At 38.3% G+C, this 19,900-nt stretch overlaps 1 pseudogene; it reads right to left on the bottom strand.

Moving 5' to 3' along the window:
- Positions 1 to 548: 548 nt before the first annotated feature.
- The window catches only part of LOC149204280 (mannosyl-oligosaccharide 1,2-alpha-mannosidase-like), a 56,307-nt pseudogene continuing 36,955 nt past the window's right edge, over positions 549 to 19,900 (bottom strand).

Here is a 19,900-nt window from a genome sequence, read left to right as displayed (position 1 = left end):
GCACAGATCACTTCACGGTACCTCTTTATCAGTGCAGGAGTCTATCAAATCCTGGAGTCCTTCGACAACCTTCTGATTCCTCAAAAACTTCATGCAAGTCTATAAAAACGACTTCAAAATACTTGGATCTAATTCTTGCATCGGAGTAGACACTTTGTCACAGTCCTTATTTAGCATTAAATTCGGTTGCGCACTAGATGTTGAAGCCCCAACATCCATGAAGCTTCACTTCACTCCCATGAAAGTTTCTTTTTCCTTTTGGATACTGAACCCAGGGACCTTTTCTGCGGTCTTTCTTACCCATGACTCTTCTACCTTCTTCTTACCTTTATCGTCTCCCGTCGTAGCTCCACTCCTTGTTACGATGTTGATGCGTGGTTCATCTTTCCTTGGCTCAACGATCATCATTTGAATATTTGTTGTGGGCTGTTGGTTCCTTTTCTTCTGCATCTTTGCAATAAGAACTGAACATTCATTTATTACGTGATCAAAACATTTGCAGTAGCTATAGGTTGTAGTAGGGTTTTGATAGTCTCTTGCGAAGTGTCCTACATGTCCATAGTTATAATAGATAATCTGGATGTGTCCTCGACGAGCTCCTCATCCTCGTCCTCATCCTTGTCCTTGTCTTTGGAATCCTCTTCGACCAGCATGTTGACCTGGCTCCTCATGTGTATGTCCTTCAGATTGCAGTCTATAAGAATAAAAAATGTGCTCCATCATCAAGTCATAACTTTGACAATTCCTCTCATCATGGCACACTAACGTACAAAAGTTTCAAAATAGATTCTTTCGGGTCTATATGTCCTTTTGTAATAAATATCAATCTTCATAGCGATGTTGGCCTCTCGTTCTACAAATCTCGCACCACAAAATTGATCCTGGTTTTAATGCATTAGGTGATCCACTTGCCAAGTAATCTCTGAACACAGGACATTGATCCTTATAATGGCCCTCCGATTTTCATTTTGTATACCATACTTTTGATCTAGTTTCTTTACCTTTCTTGAAATCTTGAAATTCCAAGATCAAATTTGCTAGCTGATTCTGAATTTGTTGTACTCCTGCATGAGTATCTCTGATCGATGAGGCTTCTAGCTTCATTGTGATCTCCAATGCCTCAGCTTGAGTCACTATCTCTATTGTGTCAAGGGTAACCTAATATGTGGCAACAACACAACTATAAACCATTTTTTATGCTGTTCTGGGGTATGTTAAATCTTACTTGTCCCATTAATACCTTGAATCGTTGATCTAATTCCTACACAGACTCAGTAGATGTCTGCTTTATTTCCTTAAGCTTCGTAATGCACTGTGATTCTGATTTCGGCTTCTTGAATTCTGATACCAGTGCTTTCTTAATATCATCCAATGAAGCAGCCTGATTAGTTGCAAAATACTTCATGTACCATGTCAGCGATCCTTCTCGTAGCATCGTGATGAGTTGTGCCTTCTTTACATCTTCGTCAGTGATCTTTCTTGATTTCCATACTACATTAGCTACAAACCATAACTGGTTAGGATCCTCTGATTCAAGGCCTCTAAAGATAGGCAACTTAATGTCATCGCACATTTTTCTTCTTGGGGGGTTAGGGGGAGGGGGCGTAAGGGAATTATGGAGAGGGGGATGGGGGGTAAGGGGAGTATATGGATGGGGAATCCCAAACATGCCTTGATTTTTATCAACTCCTAACTTTGACGCACCTTCAGGATGGGAGGGGAAATACTGCGGGGTTACGGGGTTACTTCCTTCGTCTTCACTCTCACACCCACCTAACAAGGGACTATAGTCAGTCTCAATAAATTTCTTTGGCCCGTGCCCTACTCTATATCACTTCCCACTTCATGTAGACCTTGTTCATGGTTCAAACTTATTCCCTCTTCATCCAAATATTAATCTGATTGCATTCGTAGTACACCCTTTTCACACAAAAGCATTTTAATCCACAACTTCAAAGAGTTTAGGTACTTACCTCACAGACCCTTGAAAGATATTTTCTCAGCTTCGTTGTAAGAGACAGTCGTGTGTATTGCGAATTCATTAATAAATCCTCCCATGATACTGTCAATCCAAAAATTAATTGCTCTTGAGATCATGTTGTTAGTATTCCTGAGTCACTATATCAATTCAGGGCTCCATGTAGTAGGCTGGTTGTTTTTGAAACAAGTCTTATGCTCAGTCAACTTTGATACCCATTCATATAGTTTGTTAGCAAACGTTGGGAAGAAGATCTCGTGTTGTTCTGTATAGAGATACTTTTGCAACCAGGCTTCAGTCGATAATTGCGGATTTTTGTTTTCCTGAACTACAAATTCTCGCTCTTTTTGTTCAACCCACTCCTGGGTTTCCTTCTTTGACGAATGCAAAAAAATATCCCTCAAATAGATCCCAGTCCTGACAATGGAACCATTTGTCATTTGAAGGGGCTTGGACCTAGGTTCAAAGTGTATGCGCACCAACAAAACCCTCAACCACTGGCCCATTCGGCAATGACCTACAGGCAGATCGCAGTCTCACCCGAAGTGGTTTGGGAGGTTGTAGAACCAGGTTTCTGCAGCCAGAGGGATATCGCATTGTGGCACCTGTGTGTTTTCTTATATTTTATGTTGTTCTACAACTTTGCATACATAAAATACTTCACACTAATGCTTTACTTCACATATTTGTGCTTATTTAGTAAACATATCAGAGAACAATATAACATGTATTCTTTCGCATAAATAAGTAAAAAACATGAATATCATTACATATGAACACAGAATAAGAATAAAGATATACAATACTTCACCAAAACTTCATCTTCTTTATTAAGATAGATCTTTCAATACATACAACTTCTTGACCTAAACACCCAACTACAAGCGCACTACACATTCAGCTGTAGGCTCTTCCAAGAACTCCGCGCACTGAGCAACGAAACCTTTCCTAAAGGTCCAAAATATAGACTAAATACAGAAAGTATGTTCAATTCATCTAGGTGTCATATGACTATCTCCCTTCAACAAGGCATTACGTCTCCTTATATAAATTTCATTACTACAAAATTTTGGTCCACATATTATGGATTCGAAAAAACACTGAGTTGAAACCCCGATACCTGTTACAAAATTAGGGGCTTTGACCCACCCCAAAGCCCCTAGACATCGCGCAGTGAATAGAACTTCACGGACTCCGTGCGCTCCACTCCTCAAAATGCGAAGTCTTTGACCAAAACTAGACCAAGTTGGGCTGATCCCAACACGCTTGGCCATTGGAAATGAATCCTCGCACAATATTATTTTCAAACATTCCTTGAATAGTAAAAATTGAAGTCCAAATGAACGAATGTGAATTTCTCTATCTCCTTGCGTTTAGTGTTTACAACCTTCAAATTATTAATCTTGTACAATCCAATTTGCAAAGAAAGAACGAGGCAAGGTTCCTTCTTCTTCTTGCGCAAAATTCTTGATAATCCTGTGGAGAGATGATAAGAAACCTCTTGTGTGACCAACTTGTAGGTGGCATACCTCGACAGAAGATGTGGAAACTTATTACCTCCAAACACTCTGAGGAAAGTGCCATTCGTTGAGGAAAACCAATCTGCTAACTCTAACACTGCTTTTATTTCCCCATGGGACATGCAAGGTGGCTAGTCTTGATAGATTACCTTGTACAATGGAATGAGGAAGTGAGTAGTCAAATTTTCAATTACTCCTTTGTAACTACACTCTGAAAGTAGCTTGCAGTAAATATGCACGATAGGTTCTCTTAGTGACCAGGTCCAACTAATGCCAAGAAAAGAGTTATGAGCACAGATTACATCTAGTAAGTAGGCAGACATGTAGAACCTGGATTGCTTACCCATGGGAGGGTTTTAACATTATTTACATGGGTCCTCAATTTTTGAGCCAACAAATCTGACTAGTTGAATGATTTTCCTTCATTCACAACCTAATTAAGCAAGAATGTTGAGCATTCTGGAAAGGTTTCAATACTACTTTGGCCATAGATCCAACAACATAAGATTATCAAGTACTAATAAGCCTTCCTGAGAGATTTGGTCATGTAAGTGTTGTAGGGTGTTTGGCGAAATTTGGAAGGCTCTTTCACCCAACTTTTGACGATATCCTTTGTGCTCAAGTAGATGGTGACTACATAGAAATGGGAATCCATGTCATATTCTAGCAGCATCAAATGATATGTACTTTGAAAATCATATGCCATAAAATATGCAAGCCTCTGTCCATTGACACTATTGAGAGTCATGGTATTGTTATCCATATGGGACAATATCTAGCTGCAAATTTCTGCACATGGAAAAACCTAGTACCTGCATGCAATCTTGTGTACTCCTAGCCTTTGGGCATTGATTTAAACTTGTCGGTTTTCAAGATCTACTTTGAAGCTTTTTGTTGAGAATACTTCATTCACCTTCTACCATGTAATGCCTAACTCCTTTTCTATAAAAAACTGAGTGGTTGAGAAAACTGGAAAATTCATTGTAGCACTCTTAACTGCCTCCCTGATGCTGCTTTATTTAGTGTTCTTTGATACATATCTCTTGGGAGCCTTAATGATAATAACTGATCAAGAGAAGTTCTCAAAATTACAGTACTTGTAGGAGAAAAATTCACTCATGGAAAACATAAATTAGCTCAATAAAATGACTCACAAAGAAAGATCAAGGCAATGAACACAAGACTAAGAGGGAAAACTATGCAATTCCTAGACTGAGGGAAGAGACTAGCCTCACGAGCTATGCATTTCACAATCTCAACAGTCAAAGGAGAGGCTTGTGGCTTGAGACTGCACAATGCACAGTCTCAGCCTGGGTAGACTATGGGAGAGACTGTACATTGCGTAGTCTCAATGGCCAAGGATGAGGCTTGAGCCATGGAATTGAGTAATGTGCAATTTGGAAAGCCAGGGATTGTGCATGACATAGTCTCAGAGGCCAAGCATGAGGCTTGAGCCTTGGAATTGCGTAATGCCCAATTGATCATGGCAACTACTGGCCAAGTAAAAGGGCAGATTTGTCAGGGAAGAGGATGGGAAAGTGGAAGATTTGAGTGATGGTGTAAGTAAGAGTGTAGATATGACTAAGGGAAAGATAGATCAGTGAAGATCAAGTGCAGAAGATCAAAATGCAAATGAAAAAACAACATGCAAAGGACGTCGCCAAAACGACCACCTCTAATGGTTAAAAACAAGAAGCTGATGTGACACTTCTAAAAAGTGAACGAAAGACCGAACCACACTTGTACAAGCTAATATAAGATAAAACACCAAAAAATATGAAGAGAAACAAGTAAAACAACACTCATAGAAGGGAAATGACAAAAAGCGACAGAAAAGTGATAAAATGCGACAAAAGCAAACTCACCTGGAAAAGCATCACAAACTCCACCGAAAGTTCATTGATCTCCTTAGGAAAGCTAGAGATCTAATATCGAATTTGAAAATGATCTCTAGGGGCATATATTATATAGATCTATTCTGATGCACATGCCTAAAATTAAGGAAAAAAATGCCACTTGTCCGAAAGTCATAATTAGTAGCTTAGTGGACTGAACCAGACATCAATTGGGCAACTCTTTTATTTTGGGGATGCCAACTTTGATTTTTCGGGAAACTGTTTTGTCACACTGACAAAGGAGATTTCACAATTCCTAGGCTCAAGGGGTTGGGAAATTCCTTGCCTCAGTGAATTGTACATTTTCTAAGGGGAAGGATAATTTGCGCAATTTTTGAGGTCAAGGTCGGGCTTCCCTCCAGGATTGCACATTTTTTGAGCTCAAGGTTGGTCTGCCTCTCTAGATTGCACAATTCAGATCCTCAAGGTCAGTCTGCCTCTCTAGATTGTGCACTTCAGATCCTCAAGGTTGGCTTGCCTTCCAAGATTGCACAATTTCTGAAGGGAAGACCGACAAGGCTACAAAGTCAAGGCAATAGATAGCTCGTGTTTGAAAATATTCTAGTAGGGATCAAAACAAGACATCACAAGGACTGCATGAAATATAAGTCTTTAAGATAGCATGAATTCTTGACGACGGTGAATGATGAGTCCCCGTGGATAGAAGGGAGGCTCCAAAATCTAAGCATGGGAAAAATTTTGGAGGGTGGTTGTAGTAGCTACAATAGGTCCTATGGTTATTGAAGGATCTAAATTGAAATCCTCAAGTGCTCATGGTGACTGAATTCTAAATCTAATTCTCTAGCTAAGGTTTGACAGGGGATGTACAAATTGGTACAAGACTCCGTGTCTTCCTCTAGTAGTCACGTAGAGTAGAAATTCCTTGTAGATTCAAACTTCTTATGAAATTTTCTAAAACAAAGGAATTGAATCTACTCTACTCATAAGCGGAAACAATTAAATGATCGTGAAATCATGAAGAATACAAGAGAAAGAATTCAATCAACACATTACACAATGATTTCCCGGGGAAAGCCACAACTAAAAACCCCTGCTATCCATATATTGCATTAGTCAGAAAATATGAGAAGATTATAATGGCTTTCTCAAACCCGAGCAACCTCTACACTATCTCTATCTGTCTCACAACTTTGTAGACAAGCCTCAGCCAATACTTAACCAAATTTTGGCTTGCCCAAGTCCCTATTTCCTTGCATTGTTTCCTTGGGATTTATCCCCTATTAATTAGGGAAATTCCTCAATATGAATTGCACAATCCCCATAGAACTTCCTTTGACTGCATGCACCACCTGTACAATTTGAATGATTATACCACTGATAGTACAATGCCCTTGAACTCCAATCTCAACTGGGTAACTCTTAGATTTGACATGCATGAGTTATCTATGAGTGAATCATCAGTTAACTGGTTGAATACATGAAGCAACACGCCACTGTCTCACCTCCTACTAGTTCCTCCATCAGTTGGAACTAGTTTAACTGACTTTAACTCAGTTAAGAATTAGTTAATTACAACTCAAAATAAAATCAATCAGGGCTCCTACAAAGTAGGAGACAATATACATGGCTCAAGTTAGACCCTCAACTTGAATTAATTGAGCCAACCAAGTCAAATTAACTTAGTTAACTCGTACACGTTGTCTTGTGATCATGTGGAATTACAATTTTATTCCTAATTTAATTCAAGGACAAAATTAAATCAAGATTTATTGTTGCATTTTCAACACATAGACCCTCCTAGGATCATTATTTCCTTCAGGTTATACCTTTAAAAATACTTATAATTCATGAGTAATCTATTGACAAGGATCAAAGGCATTTTTTGTAGTGGAAGGGATGGGAGAAGGCGTGAACATGGGTATTTTTGATGGATAAAGGTGGATATTTGGGCGGAAGAGAGGAAAAATGGTGTGGAGGATGGATGATGAGGGTGTGGTGGACCCCCCCTCTTGTTCTTAGATGAAAAACATAAGATATGAACCATTTTTCTATGTCGATCACATTCATGTAGCAATTTTGGTCAATCATGTATCATTTTAGGACAATCTTATAGCAGATTTGTTTTATCCATATCTTTCAAACAATAGATTGGATTGACTTGAATTTTTTTGAGCATATTGCCATCATTCTTATGCATCTCCCCATAAAAAATCGTGTCCAATGGATGCACAAATCTTTAGAAAAAATGAAAAATGGTTATAGGTGATGGAAGTCAATTTCTCGAAAAATGTGCACTGGATTTGCTGAAATTTCTTGAGCATGTTACCATCATCTTTATACATCTCCATGAAACGACTCAGCAAAATGATTCATGGTTTTTGAGATATAGTCAAAATAATTTATGCCCTGTGTGTTTTGACAGTGCTGTAGCAAAACAAAACTTTCCTATAACACTTTACGACAACAAGAAAAATGAGTGGGAAAGGCTTGGGAATGATGGGAAATGTCATGCAAATGGATGTGTGTCATGGATTTACATGGCCTTGGTCCCGTTGGATAATTTTGGCAAAGGGGGAGAAAGCCCAAGTTTGACTTCCTTTGACTAGGTTTCAACTTTTTTCTTTTGGTGTTGAATTATTCTTGTTGCTTGCAAAGGTTGGAGAGCACCTGCATTCATAAGAGAGAGATACATGGAGCAAATATTTTTTTCCTTTTTTTTTTTTTTTATTAGGCCTACTAGCTGCCTCATTGAGGTTTTCCACTAGTAGGTCTGCCTAGGCCCCTCAAAGGAGGTTTTCAATTAGTGAGTCAATATTAGACGCCTCAAAAGAGGTTTTCACTTGAGATTTTATCCCTTTCCTCTTATTTTTCTTTTTCCATTTTGTATTTCTTGTTTTTCTATCCCACTCAACTTGAAATAAACAAAATCTCTTTCAAGTATAGGAATACTTCCATTGGAGCCATGTGCATATCAAGATGACATATAAACTCATGTGTAGGCTCTAAATATATGCTTTAACATGTACCTAAATGTGAGAGACCAACAACTTTGTTGATGTCAAGAATTTTTGAAGAAGAGTGTTTTGCTAAAACTTGGTGATTGTCTGGAATGAGGTTTCAATATAGTTGCGATGCCCTTGGTTCGCTTGCACATTTGGATTACATTTTGTGTCCTCTTCTACCATGAAATTCAAATATTTTTCTTTTTGCTGATTATTATCTTGAACACATAGAGGATCTAATGGTAAACATGATGGAGCTTTCTCAATATTTGATTTATGATGTCTACTCTCCATCAAGTGCAACACATGATTCTTTGGTGTCCTCATTTGAATTTTCCTTTTCTAAATGTTTTCCTTCAATGACATCAAGAGAATCTCCTTTTTTTGAAATACTTTCCTAAGCTAAGATGAATACCATTTATATCAAGAGGAGATGTTGGGAAGTGTTGTACCTCAACATTGTAAGTGGGCTGAGTTACTTCGTTGTCTGGGTCAAGAAATGGTGGTACAAGTAGTTGAGTGGGAATGGACCTTTGAGATGGATGTGGTTGAGGCTATGGTTGTGGTGGAGGTGGATGGTATGGATAACATGGAGTTGGGTATGGGGGATATTGAGGAACATATTGTGGATTTCCCCCATAAGGCCCTTGCCAACCTTGTTTCCAAGATTGGTTTTGGGGTTGAGATGGCCAAGGTTGCCAAGGAAAGGGTGTGTTCCAATTGCTCTGAGATGGATGTGCATAACCTTGAAATTGTGAATTAGGTTCTTGCTTCACACCTACAGGTTGAATCAAATGCCATGGTCTTCTTGGAGCTACATCACAAAGTTTCTTTGGTGATTGACTTGCTCCATTGTCCTCCTGGTAAAATTCATTCAACCTTAGTAACTACAAGAAATATTTAGTAGCATGTGATTATGCATGGATAACACAAATATCAACATCTTATATTTTCTCATTTTGCATTATTAACATTTCTAATTGTTCACTTGGATTGATAAGAATTTATGTTTTAAATTTATCAAGCAAATTCCCAAGTTCAACTTGACTTACCAATCTCGATGTCGATTTACTTACTCTTTCCCTTCCTCTTGATATGCACTTACATAATTCAAAAATTTCTTAAAATGGTAATTGGTATACATTACCTCTACTCATAAGATCAAGGAGATCAATCCACTCATTCCTAATTGTTCTAAGTAAGAGGGCTTTTAGTGTGTCAAGTCCTAAATGATGTAATTTTCCCCTCTTAACATTATACATGAATCTCTCTATTAGATCCTCAAGGCTCTCATCTTATTTTTGAGTCATTTTAAAGATTTCTTCTTAATATCATGATCTTTATATTTTTTTAGAAATATAATTTGAATATCATTCCATGATTTTATTGAATTAGTCCCTAAACTCATGAACCATTTAAGAGCTCTATCCTTCAATGTTGTTGGAAACAATCACAATTTTTGAGTGTTTAATAAGTAACTATAAGATCTAGAAAGTATTTCAAATTCAAAGAGAAAGGTTTCTGGATCCTTCGACCTCATACCATGCAAGTTGGGATGGAATGATGGAGGGATGTTCTTCATATGAACACTAATTAGTATTTTGGAAGGGAAATCCAAGAGGATCTTCCTCATTGTCAACATCTCCATCCATTTCTTCTACCTTCTTTCCACCTCATCTTCTTCTACTGCAAAAGTGGATGGTGATGTGGCTCTTCCCACACCACATGGTCAAATGGGGGGCTTGGTGTTGGAGAAGTAATTTATTATGTTTTTATAAAAAAAATTGAATAAGAATGCTAATGCAATGCAATTTTCTGAAATGAAATATTCCTAATGCAATTTTTTTTTTGTTTTTGCATAAATGGATCAACTGGGGAAGAAAACAATGCATACTTTTACACCTCCCCGACAACGGCCCCAAAAAGTGATGAGCCTTGGTATTGCAACAAGAATGTTGCAAATCCCAAGGCTACCAACTTAAATTACCAACCCAAGGTTCGTACAAACTTAAGAGGTGTCGGCACTATATGTGCAACATACAATGTGTCATTCTTTCATTGATATGATGCAATGAAGTGAATATCATGAAATCAAGCCTAAACTAATTGCAAAAATGGAAATGCTACTCTATTTGCAGGAAATGGAAATGATGCTTGCCCTAGTTGCATAAATGTAAATATTAGGCTATTTTCATAAATGTAAATTCTATGCTACTTGCAAGAATGTAAACACTAGTCTAATTGCAAAATGTAAAAATTTTCTTTGAAAAGAAACTAATCCTATGCAAGAACAACACTTTGTAATTGAAATCCTAAGGGCATGAATTCAAAGAAATAGGCCTAATCTACTTTGCATGGGAAAATCACCCTCTTAATCACTATGTTCAAAGGGACTTGGCTAGAGTAACAAAAATCATATGCATTTCATAAGAAAATCATCATTATCGTTCAATTTAGAAATCTGTCACCTAATCCTAATTGCAAAATTGTATTTGTAGTGAGAAAAAGGTAGGTTCAAAGTGTTCTTGGGTCTTCCTCAATCTTGTATTAAGAGAATAGGGTCATTATTCAATCCTAAGAGACAAAAACCAAGCTTTTGGAGCAAATCTGGTCAAGTTTACACGTTGTACATGACTGCTACAAGATTGCGATAGGGTTGCTACTCCTCAAGATAACTTGCTGAATTCCTAAGAAAATCAAATGCAAATGAGATGGGGAAATTTTTTGTTATTAATTAGGATGTCCTAGGACTCCATTCTAAGTGGAATCATTCAAAAATACCCCTGTAAACATGTGCTAAAAAAATAACAAAAAGTTACTACTGTAAAAACCAGAAATTCAAGAATTAGTGAGCTAGTTAACCTACCAAACTACTAACCTAATCATGTGAAAATGATATGGGGTAAATTTTGTTATTAACTTTAATGTTTTTAGGACTTAATCCAAGTGTAATAAACTCAAAACATCCTCATTAACACGTGCTAAAAAATAGCATAAAATTACACCTATTTTGCTACAAGAGACTTCCAAAAATTTTAGATTTGTGAACTAGTAAATCAATCCAAGTAGCGCAATGATAAATATGAATTTTCAGAGCTGTTCTAAGGATGAATCATTCCTGTGACTCTGTAAATAGCCTTTAAAACAACTCACTTCAATAATTTAACTAATATGACCTACAACCAAAGAAACATGAATAGTAAATGCATAAATAAGAGATGAAAGTGAAAATATCATTCAAAGAAAATAAAGAGATTATACAAGTGGGCTTTGAGGCCCCTAGGATGGCCAAGCCCAAGGATACTCAAAGTCCTATGAAGGAAACCATGTTTGAGAAGCTAAAAATGGCACCAAACTTCATTATTTGAATCAATCCAAGTACATCCTTGCAAGAAATGAAAGTGGTGCTACGAAATAACAAGTTTTCTCCACAAGAAGACTAAGGAATGCATGCCCCTAAGGAAAATTCAAATTTTTACTTATACAAATAGACGAGGAATCATCCTCCTTGAAAGGATGCAACTTTCCCCTCCAAAATCCCTCAAAAAGTTGATTTCGTTCCCAACACTATGAATCTTCATTAAATAACAGGGAACACATTCCTAGATTTTCTCAATTAGTGGAGCTCCATAATTTGTCAATAATTTTATGATATCCAGTTAATTTATTATCCAATATTGGTCCATCCAGAAGTATGGAGTAAGTCCCTATATTATTTCATTTAGAATTTACTCAATATTCTCTCAATATTCGACATAAATAAATCATATTAGGCACATAATATGCAATTAGCTCTCAACCTTCCTAAGAACATATTAAAGCTAAAAACATTATTAAGTTGAGAAGGAGAGACTTAAGATAGCCTTCATGTGCCTAATAAAGGTTATATGGGCCTTAATTTGTGTATAATTTAGAGGCCCATCAATATGGACCCTTTTAATGATGACACCATTGTTGGGGTCAACCTAGATCCCCTCCTTGGTTATGAAATGGCCTAGGACAGTCCCTGCATTCATAAAAAAATCACATGAATGTGGTATTATCTTGGTCCTCAAGGCTGATCTAAAAATGGTTATACCCACTAAATCCAACTAGGAAGGAAAATAATTTCTTCCCTGCAAGGCCACTTGGGACTTGATCAATGAAAGGCAGAGGGAAATTGTCCTTCTTTGTAGCTTTCTTGAGATCCCTATAGTAAAAAAAAAATCCTCCACTTACCAAGTTTGTTGGGTACTTGACAAGAGGGGACACCCACTCACTATTTGAAATACTATAAATGAACCCTACATCTAACAACTTTTACAGTTCCTCCTTTATAATATACTCAAGGGTAGGATTCATCCTCCTCTCGGGTTGGCACATAGATTTTCATTCCTCCTGTTAGAGCCTAGATTTACCTCAGGCTGAAAAGGTAGGATCCAGGACCAACATCAAACCACGCTCAGCATGGTAGCTAGCCCTACCAGGTCAGGAGAGGGCTCTCTCCGGGTCAATCTCAGCAAATGATGATCTATGGGGCTTGAGATGACTGAAATATCTTCTGATTTTAGGCTAGGTATATGTGCAAGAGATTTTGTTTGAATAAAATAGTGTTTTGTTGGCTCAGTGGGAAAGGCACATTTTGGGGTGCGGGGATTGAGGCTAAATTCTGCAGAGATCTCGATAGGGCAAGGTAGGTAATCGTTTTGGCACTTAAATTTCAGTGATATGGAAGGAAAAGACAGGTGAGGGGTTGAAAAGGGCAAGGGTGATCATGGATCCTCCTCAAACAACTGAAAACATCAAACAACTAAAGCAAACTTCAAGTAGAGCATTGCACTTTCAATGAATTCTACTTACACTCTTGTTTGTTTAGTTCAGAAGAAATAAGATAGATAATGCAATCACATAAAAAAATTCAAAATCACAAGGAGAAGCACTGTACCAAGACAAATTTCCACATGTATCCCAAAGAGTGTTGCAAATCCTGGTCTCAATTCCTTAGCCAAAATACTGAAAAATGAATGTACAATGAAGCTCAAGGCTTTCTCAAGAGTCCAACCATGCTAATGACTGAAAAATAACATAATATAGACAAACATATCTCATCCTTGCCTCTAGGGGTCGAGCTCACAAGTTTAGGGGCTGATCCAACTGATTCTAAACTGAGAACTAGAAACTAGGCAACATAACAGCATGCCTCTAGAAATAAGGGAATTGATTCATTCAGTTTCAAACAACCTCTAAACTGATGAATCTACCTATACAAGTGAAAATCCAACATCTTTACATCATAATCCATCAATGTTCATCAAATTACATCATAAATTTTCCATTAGGAAAGTGAAAAAGTCAAACTAGGCGAAACTGGGCAAAAAACAGAGCAAAACTTGGTCAAACTGGCAATTTTTCCTCTATGCGCCGCGCCTGATTCTCTATGCATAGCACCTGTTTGGACCCGCTTTTGGAGGCCTTCCCGGTGTCCAAATGAGTTCTAGATATTCTTGATGGAAAGGTCTACTTGTCTACTTTCCAACCCAAGTGGAATTTTTCAATTTGGCCTCCATTTTCCCCTCCAAAAGTCCATGCTCCCAACATTGCTTCCTGTGTGTCAAAATAGGGGCAGTGAGGTCATTTTTTGAGTATTTTTTTGACCTTTTGAGGGCTCAAAACCTGCCCAAATTTCTTGGCCATAGGTACACAAGTGTAATTTTGCATGAAAAATCCAAAAATGTTAAGTTTTTGAGATTTGGAAGCCTCTAGCAAAAGCGAGCGCCACGTGGCGCGGCGCATAGGGTAGAAAAACTTGTTTTTTGTGCCAAAATTTTACAAAAATGCAAAAATTGCTCCAAATTTCTTGAAATTTGGGCTGAGTCTTCTCTATCAAGTGTTGTGATGGGCCAAGGAAGCCTCAGCCAAGATTTGAAGTCCTTCATCCTCTTTTTGCCTCTTTGATGCTCTCTTTAGCTTTGCTTTCAAATTCCTGATTCTCGCTTGGCACACCAAGTTCCGGGACAAGTAATGATATGACAAGTTTCTAAGCATATTCTTCTCATTTATTGCCTTCTCCAACTTCCTCTCCAAGTGGATATTGACTCTTTCGAGCCATGACTCCCTATCGGCATTGATCTCTTGCTCCAAGGAAGTGAACTCCACCCTCCTCCTTCGGGCACTTTGGCGGTTTTGCCAAATGTTTTGTAACTCCATAACCACCTGCTGATCCTCAAGCTGCTTGTTCCTCTGCTCCAAATATTGTATAGTCCACTGGGCTCTATCCAAGTTGGTGGAAAAGGCATCAATGTCCACCTGCTTCTCCTTGATGATCTCTCTAAGGTTTGCACTTTGTGGGCCCATGTCAGTATCATCACCCTCAATGAGGATGAAATCAGTCTCTCGCTCACCTGATGGTCCTTCCTCCTATAGAGGCCTCTTGCCTCGGTCCTGAACCTACTGTGCTGATGGAGGAAGCGAGGCCCCTTCCACCCCGGGTGGAGATAACACTCACTTTGCTGCTGCAAACAACCGTCTAGTGCCTCTCTGATAAGAGATAAACACCAGCATACTAGCGGTCTCATGGCCCTGCTGATAAGAAGGTCCACATGTCTCATGCCCAACCTCTGAAGGTCTCTGTGAAGCTCTAAAAACCTCACGAGAGATGAAGTCATCCCAAGTGATGCCCTGTAAACCAAGTTGATGAACAACCACAATTTTGATGAGAGAAAAATGATAAATATTGTTGAACTGCTGCTGAGGGGTCTTGTGTTGCACAAGAGTGGTCATCTCCTCTATGTTTCAACATATGAAATAAGGAATGTTCATCATCCACACCCGAGTAAAATGCATCAGCAGCCTGATGTGATAAGCATACAAGTGGGAGAACCGGCCCCCACAGGTGAAATACTTTGTGATGAGTTTCATTAAAGGAGCATACTCATCCTTGAGAAACCGAAAAGGAAATACTCTCTAGAGCTGTCTCAAAAAATCGAGTTTGATATATGGTTCATAGTGTTGCCGGTCAATTTTCTGCCTCTTATTCCATAGTTCTCCAATATTTGGTATGCCGGTTGCCAATGAAATGGTTTTTGGTGTTAATGTGAAAGTAACATCAGCAAGGGTGGCTTGATCACCATGTAAATGCAACACAAATAAGCGGGCCACTCATGATGAAACTGAATATTAGAAACCTTCTCGCAAAATTCATAACATGACTGATGCTGGAAACAAAAGATGGCAAGAGGGTAGGCCTGCAACTCGGAAAGAGTGGTAGGTTCTTCTCTGATATGTCTGCCACCACTATGAGGCCTCCCGGGTGCATGTCCCTCTGTGGGTGAGTCACTTTGGATCTCCTCTTCATAATCATATGAAGGATCAGATGCCATTGCTGCTGATAGACAAATTGGCTTGGAGAAATAGGTGTTGATGTGTCAAATTGTGTTGGACTTCCTTTGATGATCATTTGACCTCTGCTACCAAGGGAAAACAATGAAACAAGGGACTGTTAAGAGAGGGAAAAATAATGGGAATTTAGGGACTATTGGGATAGAGTTTGTTGGGGAAATATGGGATATTTTGGGAGTTTTTGTAAAGGGTTAGGGTTTGGGATTTTACAATTAGGATTTTGGGAAAGGGAACTTGGGATAAGGGATTAGAGAATTTAGGGGGGTGGGGGAACTTAGGGAACAATGAAATCAAGGCATAAATGGGATAAGGAGTAATGGAGGGATGATGAGCTTGGTAGCAAAATAGTTTTTCAAACCCTAGGCAACAATTTTCTTTAAATAGTAGGGTTTGATTGTTTTTTACAAGCACCATAAAACACACACCATCAAACCATCATCAAACTTAGATGGAAAACAACTTTGAAGATTCTACCTACTTGTATCAAGACCGATTGATGCAATTTGGGGCGATTGGAGCGAGTTTGGAAGTTTTTCGGGCTCTTTGGCTGTATGCGCCGCACAGCACGCCCAATGCGCCGCGCCCTTGTAAAAATGAATTGAGTGCTGAGGCCCAGTGCGCCGCGCCGGCTATATGCGCCGCGCCGACAATCTTACAGCGATTTTCACCCAATTTCTCACTTGCTCACCAAAATTGCTCTGTCTTGCTTCTCTTTTGCAAATGAACTTGTCAAATGAAGGAATAGCTTATAAACAAAGAGATTTTGAAATTTTGGCTCATGAAACCCACTTTCATAATGTTTTGGATTTGACTTTATTTCTAAACTCTATTTTTTGGACTTTTCACTGCTTTTTCACTTTGTGATGAATTTAATGACCTGAGCTTTGCTTGTTTTTGTAGGTGTTGGAGCTTCTGGGGTTGAGGAAAGAAACCAGGGTGTAGATGAAGAAATTTACAATGCGGGAAACAAAATTTTTATGATTTTCTACAATAAAAACTAAATACTCTGTTTTTTTTTTCCCAAAACAGAGTTTTGAGGAAAAAAAACATTTTCAAATGCTTGGTGATAAAATTTATTGATGTTGCAACCTCCTCACGGCCTGCTGGTAATTATTGGACACTTTCACACATTTTTTGACGAAACCCTAATGAAACCCTAGACCTAAGTGACAATGAAACCCTAAAAAAAACTTCTGCAATCTTTAAGACAAAAAGGTGACTGTATACAATTTTTGATGAATAAACATGAGCCAGCAGGTAAATGACATGAGGGAAACTGTACAGCAAGCTACTATCGTCAGATGATCCATTCTCCTAATGGAATGTAGCTGACTGAGCAAGACACCTAATATGAAATGCAACAAGAGGATTTGATCTCTGACGGAGGGATGAAAATACCGACTCTAACATTGGCTCCAATGGGGATGGTAGCTCCTTGGAGGTGCCAAGAACTACAGATTCTCTAGGAAAGCAGGCAGTGCCTTTCGTCCATTGGGCTATGGAGTCAATAACTTCAAAACACCCAAAAACCAATTACTACGGAACTTTGACTCAAGACTCATAGTTGAACTAACTAATCCAAAACCGAAACAAGACTCTAAAAAGATGAAACTGGACACTCAGCTTAAACTATCTTTAAACTGACTGAAACAAAAAATGACTCAAGACGGACTTAACTGAAACAAGTACTTACAAAGCTTTTAAATGGCAGCAGACCATCGAGATTTGAGAACTTCAAATCCTGATGAAAACCACCTATCTACTGATGAAATATGTACAATTATGTGTAGTGAGCCTTCCAATGTAACCAATCCAAGAAATGGCTACTCAATGAAATTCTGTTCTCACTTTCCCCGAGCAGGCAGAACGATGTACATGTAGGAGACTCACAATAACCACTGAAACCAAGGCTTATGATAACGAACCAGGAAACATTTATCTTCTCTAATGCTTGCAAAAGAATGTCAAAGGGATCTTGATAATCCTGAAGCACTATTTTGTCTTGAGATCCAACAGCAAAAATACAAGTACTCCCTTCATTCTGATCTGAAAGAACCACTGGTTGCTGAGTGATAGGAAGGCACAGAGAGGTATAAGCTTCTGCCATCTGAGTGTTAGCTGTAAATTCCTTGACCGTGAGAAATTCTGGCATATTTTCTCTCTCAAGCTCATATTCCTCAACTTCATGGTCTAGGTCATTCTTAAACAGAAAACAATCTTCAAGATCATCAAACATGACAGCCTTATCATCTTCATGAAAGAAAATATTATCTGTTTGCTAATCTATAAAGCTAATTACAAGACTGTCATCATTTTCAAAAGAGGAAGAAGTTCCACCATCACCTTCTTGACCATGTGCACACTGCAGATCTGCATTAACTTGAGTTGTAACATGACCTTTCAAGAGTTGACCTATCTCATCTTCAGACATGGGAGATAATACTTTTTGTTTTCTTTTGCTCAAACAGTGATTGTCTTCATTAATTTCAAGCAAAGGAGTATACAAATTTTCCTCATACTGTTGATTCATTTCATGTGTTTCCTGTTGACTATCAAGATGCAAAATTCCTTCATCTTCAAGCAAGGAAAAACCTACTATATGCTGATTATGATCTTGTGTAACAAAGTGATTGGTTTCAATGATTTCCTCATCATCATGACGTGAATCTAAATCTGAATTAACCAACTTGACTCTATCACATTCTAAAATTGAAACTTGACTTTCCTACATGCTGACTTCTTCTATAGACAGATTTGAAATAAAACCTTCTCCTTCATCATCTTCCACTGTTCTTAGATCTTGATCCTGCTGCAAATTTTCCTGCGCATCTTGATAAGTATCCTTTTTATGCTGCTGAAATGGATTTTCATACAGGTCTTCCATGATCTCATCATCCATGAAGTCATCATCTTCATAAACTTTCTCAAGATTTTCAATAAAACTATAAGCATGTTTGCAACAGTTCTGAACTATATTTAATGATGGATAAGATTCTTTATACCTTTCAAAGAACATGTTATGAAAATCTTTAAACAGTAAATACAAGCAGGTGGCAAACTTTCATACCAAGATCAGGCTTCACCTTCCATAGTGGCCATGAATATCTTCATCAAGCAAAATCAACCTTCAACTTGCGAATATGTATGTGAAATCTAACCAGATGTAAAGCAGCATCATTCCTATTATCATCTTTAAACATAGGCAAATTCCTTTGCCAATTTACCTTTGGAATTTTATTTGGAAAACCTGGAATGTGATCTCGGCTCATGGGAGCATACCGTCGAGCAAGCAAATCCATTTTTATAACAATGAATTGACCAAGAAATTCTTCAGGCTACTGGTTCTTGAAGAGTAGAGTCGCCATAAAAATTCGGAACCTTGGGATTCTTCGACATTGGAGTCGCCAGGTGAATGATTTCAGCCTTCCTGTGTCTGACTGTTGTCCACCATCAACAATCAGATCTGAACTTGATACATGTTACTAGGGCAATTTGCAAGTCAGATGTTCAGCTTATAAGACTAGACCGAAGATTGACTGAAGCAGCTTTTATCTACTTTCGCTAATGCAAAGCAAGAGTGTTTCGAAGGCTACCTGGCTAACTTCAGGCTCCGTCTGTAGTCTATAAAACAAAACAATGATAATAAAATTTCTTCCCCAGTATGGTCGCCACTATGTTAGTGCCTAGATTTACCTCAGGCTGAAAAGGTAGGATCCAAGACCAACATCAAACCACGCTCAACCTGGTAGCTAGCCCTACCAGGTCAGGAGAGGGCTCTCTCTAGGTCAATCTCAGAAAATGATGATCTATGGGGCTTGATATGACTGAAATATCTTCTGATTTTAGGCTATGTATATGTGCAAGAGATTTTGTTTGAATAAAATAGTGTTTTGTTGGCTCAATGGGAAAGGCACATTTTGGGGTGCGGGGATTGAGGCTCAGTTCTACAGAGATCTCGATGGGGCAAGGTAGGCAATCGTTTTGGCACTTAAATTTCAGTGAGATGGAAGGAAAATATAGGTGAGGGGTTGAAGAGGGCAAGGGTAATCATGGATCCTCCTCAAACATCTGAAAACATCAAACAACTAAAGCAAACTTCAAGTAGAGCATTGCACTTTCAATGAATTCTACTTACACTCTTGTTTGTTTAGTTCAGACGAAATAAGA

The sequence above is a fragment of the Pinus tabuliformis genome, chromosome 1_2, assembly GCF_031772625.1.
Source record: "Pinus tabuliformis cultivar Carrire ecotype Pingquan chromosome 1_2, CPIR1, whole genome shotgun sequence".
Lineage (NCBI taxonomy): Eukaryota > Viridiplantae > Streptophyta > Pinopsida > Pinales > Pinaceae > Pinus > Pinus tabuliformis.
Note: the sequence above shows the minus strand (reverse complement) of the source record. Positions and strands in the feature narration are given on the sequence as shown.